At 53.3% G+C, this 6,665-nt stretch overlaps 1 pseudogene; it reads left to right on the plus strand.

Annotated features, from left to right (window-relative positions):
* Window positions 1-629: 629 nt before the first annotated feature.
* Window positions 630-6,665, plus strand: part of LOC102418115 — a 26,230-nt pseudogene continuing 20,194 nt past the window's right edge.

Raw genomic sequence — 6,665 nt, forward strand, 5'->3', positions numbered from 1 at the left:
GGAGAGACAGAGAGAAATACTGATGTGAGAGAAACACACCGATTGGTTGCCCCCTGCCTCTGAACCCAACCAGGGTCTGGACCTAGGAGGAGCCTGCAACTGGAGGTACGTGCCCTTGACCAGAATCGAACCCGGGACACTTCAGTCTGCAGGCTGACCCTCCATCCACTGAGCCAAACTGGCTCAGGCCAGGGCAATCTTTATAGAAGCATTTACCTTGGGGACTGACCACCACCTCCTCCCCGCCACCCACCCCCCAACCCCCCAACACACACACCAAATGGGAATCTAAGAGATTTGTCCCAAATTCTCCAGTTGAGCAGCTGTGGGGCTGAGAGTTGCTCACAAAGTTTGCAGCCTTGTTGGGAGGATCCCCAGAGCACCGCCTCCCCTTGTCCACTGCCTTGGGAAGCTCAATGCTTGCTCAGGTTGAAGGGTCCAAGGGAGAAATCCTCATGTAACAAGTAGTTTGACAATCAGGTAACATGAGAGCTGTGTCCAGGCTCTTTAGGGGGAAGACAGTCAACTCTGGGTGGTCGTGGCCTAGGGGCCCTGGCTGTGCCCAAAGTAAGCCTTTGGGAGACCAGGAGCTTCTGTGTTGCTTCCTGATTAGGTGATAGGGCGGCGGTGGGGCAGGAGCTGCTGACAGGAAGCTGAGGGGCGGACCCACAAACCCTGGAGGCAGAGGCGCTTGCACAGAGACCAGTGGCCCAGGAGCTGCTGTCCTCCCACGATGTGGTTCTTGCCTCTGGTCCTGGGCTCCCTGGCCGCTTGCACAGCTTGGGGTGAGTCTTTCTGAAATGCAAATAGCGTGTGTAGGGGGGCACATTTGGAAATCCGTGTCTGGTGTGAGGTGGGGGAGCTGCGTACTAGGCAAACCTGTGATGGGTGTGGTTCCCAAAGAGCGTGATGGGAGTGCCAACCCTGAGTCTGCAGCACACCCAGGGTGAGGAGCCGTGGAGACGGACCACCGCTCACCTCACCCCTGTGGACGAGGACCTGCAGGAGCTCATCTATTTCCCCTGTTTATTGGTCCAGATGTGGACAAATCGTGGAGAGCAGCTTAGCAGCATATTAACATCGACTCAGAGGGTGACTCTGAGGGCCTGTGTGTCCTTAGTCAGGGCGCCTCCTTCTATAAAATGTGTGATGATGGTACACCTCCCTGGGGGGGGGGGGGTTCTCCTGAGGATGAAATGGGTTGATTCTTTGGTGTTTGAGGAAGTGCCACAGAAGAATCCTTAAATAAAGGGTTTGTTTTAAAGTGTCCTGTTTTTATAGAAACTGCTGGAGGGCCAGCAGATCAGGAGCCACTTCATTGAGAAAATAGGTTGTTACTCCCAGTTTCCAAGAGGCAGAGGGGGCCCACCACCATGATTGCGACAAGGTAAACAGCGGGTAGGTCAGGAGACGGAGGAGGGAGAAAGTGTGGCAAGAGTCCTGATGGTGGTTGCAGGTCAGGGCAAGCTATGCAAATAGGCAATTTCAGTGGTGGTTGGCAGGTTGGCAGGGATCTGGCCCTGGAGTGATTAGGGCAGGAAGATAGTGGCTGGGGCGTGGTAGCCTGAGAAATAAGTTGTTGAGGGAGGGGGGACTCTGGCATGCTAGAAGGGCAATTTGATGACTATCTCTAGGAATTGGTTCACTCTAAGGGGGCAGGGGCAGTCCCTCCAGAGTCAGCCATACCTGGGATGTCAGTCAATGTACCAGAACAGAAAATAAAAGACATGGTGAGGATTTGTTCTATGGGATTGTTTCGCTCTCCTGGGTCTGGAGCTAAAACACAACTGAGGCCAAGATATTGTGTTCCGTTTGATTGAAAACTCTGTCTAAATAGTCCATTGAGCCCCACAGGGGCGCCTCAGTTGGTTGAGTATTGTCATGTGCACTGAAAGGTTGCAGGTTTGATACCCATTCAGGGCACATACCTGGGTTGTGGGTTCAATGCCAGGTCAGGGCGTGTATAGGAGGCAACCGATTGATGTTTCTCACATTGATGATTCCGTTCTTTCCTCACTCCCTCCCTCCCTTCCTTTCTCCAAACATGTTCTCAGGTGAGGATCAAATAAATTGAATCAGTAGTGAATTGAACAAGTACCTTGTTCCTAAGACTGCTGGATGCTGACCAGTAGTCCTGAGGGCTACATCAAGAATGTCCAACTCGCAGCCCACCGGTCACGAGGTTGACATGCGTGGGATACATTCTGGGGGAGATTAAATGGACCTGGATGCCCATCTGATACACAGGAAATGCCCAACATGTAAACATGACCTATAACATACGTGGGAACTGCCGCTGTTACCATTACTGTGTAGGTCTCCCAACCCAACCACCCTCTTTTTCACCCTGGCCAATTGGGCTACTGGGCGCTTCATGTCTCTTGAAGGTTATCATTGACTTCCTAAAGGCCAGGCTCTTATCAAGTCTGGTTTCTTCTCAGACGTCACCCTCCTTCCCCTCTTTGAAGCACTCGACATGCGTGGCACCCTTTCTCCAGCGGCCTCCATGCTCTCACCTCCACCCTGCCCCCACCACGGTGCCCGCCTCCCGCCACTCAGTCTCAGCCACAGCTTCCCCTGTGCGTTCTCTGCAGCGTTTTCTCTTCTCTCTCCCACTGGCCTCCTCAGTGACATCACACACATAATCACCTTCAGTCTACTCGGCCCACTCACCTGGCCTCGTCAGACATAGAAGGCGTCACTTCGTGTGGAGTCTATCTCACAAAATATATCATTCGACTCCTCCCCTGCACCTAGAAAGAAAGAGAACGTCGGGTGGAGCTGCTCTGTTATCTCCTTCCTCGGCGCCACGAGACGGAGAGGGGCCCTTCTGCAACATTCCTCATAGACATCACTGTATTTATTCTTAAAAATCCTGCTAATTATACAATGGAATCTATGCTCAGTGCAGAAAACTTGGAAAACACGTAGAAAAACCATCACCTGCAGAGACACCACTCCCTGATAGCGTGAGGCTCACGCTTCCAAGGAAGTCCGTCTCGATGCCCATTGTAATCATTAGCCACCACAACCAAGGAGAACATCCTAAACGGCCCACTAATACGGGATTGGCTATTCATGACCAGAGAGGTGGGTGCGGTGTGTAACATGCCTTTGCATAACAGTGTCTCCAGTGTCACTGGGGAGTTTTCTAAGTCCGGATTTGATTTACTCTTTTTGTTCTTGTTGCTGTTGTTCTGGCCACACACTTTGAGGGAGATGTTGGCCTTTTGTCAGGACCTGCAGGGGAGCCATTGGAGGCTGAGAGGCTAGGAACCATTTCCGAAGGGGAATGTTTGAATGCACTGGGGCTGCGGGGATGGGCAAGAGGAGATGGGAGGAAGGGCCCATCCTGGCTGCGAGTTCAGGATGGTCCATGGCAGGTAGAACCAGGGCTGATACGGAGGCTGCAGGAGGTGAATTCAGCCCAGTGAGGACGGACTCTCCCCGCTCGGTGTCCCTGCTCAGAGCCACTATAACCTCGTCACGCCGACTGTGCCGCTCTCTCGTTCTCCAGAATATTCATGGCTGCTCTGCTCATGGACCCACTGCGTAAAGCCCAGACCCCTAGCCCGGCACCCGAGGCCCTGGCAGACATGAAGCTTCTCATTCCAGGATAATTTTCCACTCCCCTTAGATCGCTCTGGCCCAATGAGTCATTCTCTCTTCTTCGGGCAGGTCTTGCCTTGTGGTGTCTCTCCCCCATCCCCACCCCACCCCGCCCCATTCCACCTCCCCTTGTTCAGTCTTCCTCACAAGTCCTAGCACCAAGGGCACCGCCTCCATGAGGCCTCCAATCAGAAGACCTCGCTCCCTCTTCTGCTCCAGTAACACCAAACGGATACCTCCCTCATGACACCCACCCCTTCCTTCTTCCTTCCCAGCAGTAGGGTCCAGTGTGTATGTGGCTCATTCCCCCTGCAAGGTCCAGGCTGCTAAGAAGAGGGGCTGCCTGTTGCTCCCCCTTTGCTCCTGCAGCTCAGCACCAGCACCTCAATGGAAAATGGTTTCCAGAGGCTCCTAAGCATGGAAACCATATGTCCTGTCCGGGCCAAGCAGCTCTCCTTGCATTGATGTTGTACTTGATGCTGTGATTCCTCCAATTCCCATGGGCTCCTTAGGACCCTATGAGTTAGGAAGGCCGGTTCACCTCCTCTCTTTTTGACGTAAGAAGAAATGGAGGCCTAGGAGTTGAGGGGACTCTTTCAGGGTCACCTGGGGCAAGACCCACCTGGAGTCCAGTTCCAACCTCTCACCGCGGGCGTGTCCTCATTTCCTCTCCACGCCCACAGGGCACCCACCTTCGCCCCCTGTGGTGGACACCATGCAGGGCCAGGTCCTGGGGGAGTATGTCAGCCTAGAAGGCTTTGCACAGCCCGTGGCCGTTTTCCTGGGAGTCCCCTTTGCCAAGCCGCCGCTTGGACCCCTGAGGTTTGCTCCTCCGCAGCCTGCAGAGCCATGGACCTTCGTGAAGAACACCACCTCCTACCCTCCTATGTAAGTGTTGGCATCTTTTAGTGGAACGTTTGCCTCAAAGGCATGCGGGCAAGTGCCAAGGCACGCCTCTGAGTGCCTTCTCCATTGTTCTGGATCCTTAAGATACGGTAGATCCTTAAAACATTCCAGCCCAGCCCGCGTGGCTCAGTGGTGGAGCATCAAGCTATGAACCAGGAAGTCACGGTTTGATTCCGGGTCAGGGCACATGCCTGAATTGCCGGCTGGATACCCAGTATGGGGTGTGCAGGAGGCTCCCAATCCATGATTCTCTCTCATCCTTGATGTTTCTATCTCTATCTCCCTCTTCCCTCCTTTCTGAAATCAATTAAAATATATTAATAAACAACAACAACAAATTCCAGAACTCCCACAGCATGCTAGAGCCTTTTATCCAACAAGTGTTTATTGAGCACCTTCTGTTTGCCATGCATGTTCTAGGCTCCTGGGCCCCATTAGTGAAGGGAACAGATATTCCTACCTTCATGGAGCTTGTGTTCCAGCTGGGAGAGATAAATGATAAACAATATGCAAATTAATACATACATTATGTAATATGTTAGAACTAGAGGTCTGGTGCCCGAAACTTTGTGCTCTGAGGGGGGGTGTCCCTCAATCACTGCTGGCCTCTGGCCCTCCTCAGCCCTCACAGCCACTGCAGCTTTGTCTGGAAGGACATCCAGAAGATGTCTGTTCTATCTGGTCTAATTAGCATAATACCCTTTTATTAGTATAGATAGGATACTAAGTGCTTTGGAAAAAAATGGGAGTCTCCTGTGGACTCGACCACCTGGGTTACTTGGTGGAGGAGCATGGCCATACTGCACCCTCCATGGGAGCCCAGCCCAGAGCCGGTCTGCGTTCAGGGTGTCAGGACGACCATTGCCCAGGCGGGCAGTAGCTAGGCAGCCTCCTGTCCTTGACCTGGTGCATCCAAAATTGCCAGGACGAGGAGAGGAGCCAGGCCTTCTCGCTATACATGATGCTGGGAGGCTTTAGTGAACCCCAGGGCCCCCGCTCATGGCTTCCTACCCACTCAACATCTTCTCTCTGCTAAGAGCAGCTTTGCACAGGCACAGAGCTCCCAGGCCATGGCTCTGAGTGCAGCTCCAGCTGAACCTGAGTATATCTCTCTCCCCCTCCCCCCACCTCCCCCAGGTGCTCCCAAGATGCCATGTCAGCCCAGGTTCTCTCAGAACTCTTTTCCATCAGAAAGGAGAACATTCCTCTCAAGTTCTCTGAAGACTGCCTTTACCTAAACATCTACACTCCCGCCGACTTGAGGAGGAAGAGCAGGCTGCCGGTAAGGTGTGCGTTCCATGTGGGAGGGATCTCCAGGTGTGGACTCGGGAGGAGGAAGGCAGCGTGGTGGGGGGAGTATCCCAGCCACGGCTATTTCAGGGGCCCCGGGCTTCCTTTGCTCTCCCTGACCAGGCCAGGTGACCCCAAGAAACACATGTTTTCCATCCCTCAGTTTCCCTAGGCTATAGTCGTGGTGCCTCCCGGGGACTTTGCTTTACATCTGTAACATATCATCAGTTCTTTCCACGTTCTCTCGTGCGAACAGAGGGAGAAGCGTGACTACTGATAGTTGCAAGGTTAGGCATCTGATTGCCAGAGAAGCTAAGGCATGCTTTCCAGTCAAGTTAGAGCTTGAAGGAACCTCACCGAGAAGGCAAAACCCCAACCCTCCTTTTACAGACAAAGAAACCAGGAAGGCGAGGCCACCCAGTCGGGTTGGCAGGACCAGGGCAAGGGTTCTCTGAAAAATCAAGCCAATGGGTGGTGTTTGTCAGCCGCAAAGATGCTGCTCTGACCAGTGTCCCAGGGTGGCACAGAGGTGTGGAGGCAGAGTCGGGGGAGTCCAAGAAGCAGTGTCCTTTGTCTTTGTCTTTGCCTCAATATCTGAGATGTTCTTGGCTAATTTCCCTTCCTCATTGTCTTTGGCTGGGGCACTGTCCCAGTGAGTCAACATTTCCTCAATAGGCAGAGGCCCAGTGACGGGCAGCCAGAAGGTGGGGGTGGATCTACTGGGGGAAGTCCCTGGGGTACAGAGGGAGGGATGTGAGCAAGAGATACCACTGGGGGCATGGATGCTTCTAGAGATAGTCATTCACACACACGAGAGGACTTTAATTCACCGCACAGAGGTGACTAATGACGCTGAAATC

This window comes from Myotis lucifugus, unplaced genomic scaffold (assembly GCF_000147115.1).
Source record: "Myotis lucifugus unplaced genomic scaffold, Myoluc2.0 scaffold_649, whole genome shotgun sequence".
NCBI classification, from domain to species: Eukaryota; Metazoa; Chordata; class Mammalia; order Chiroptera; family Vespertilionidae; genus Myotis; species Myotis lucifugus.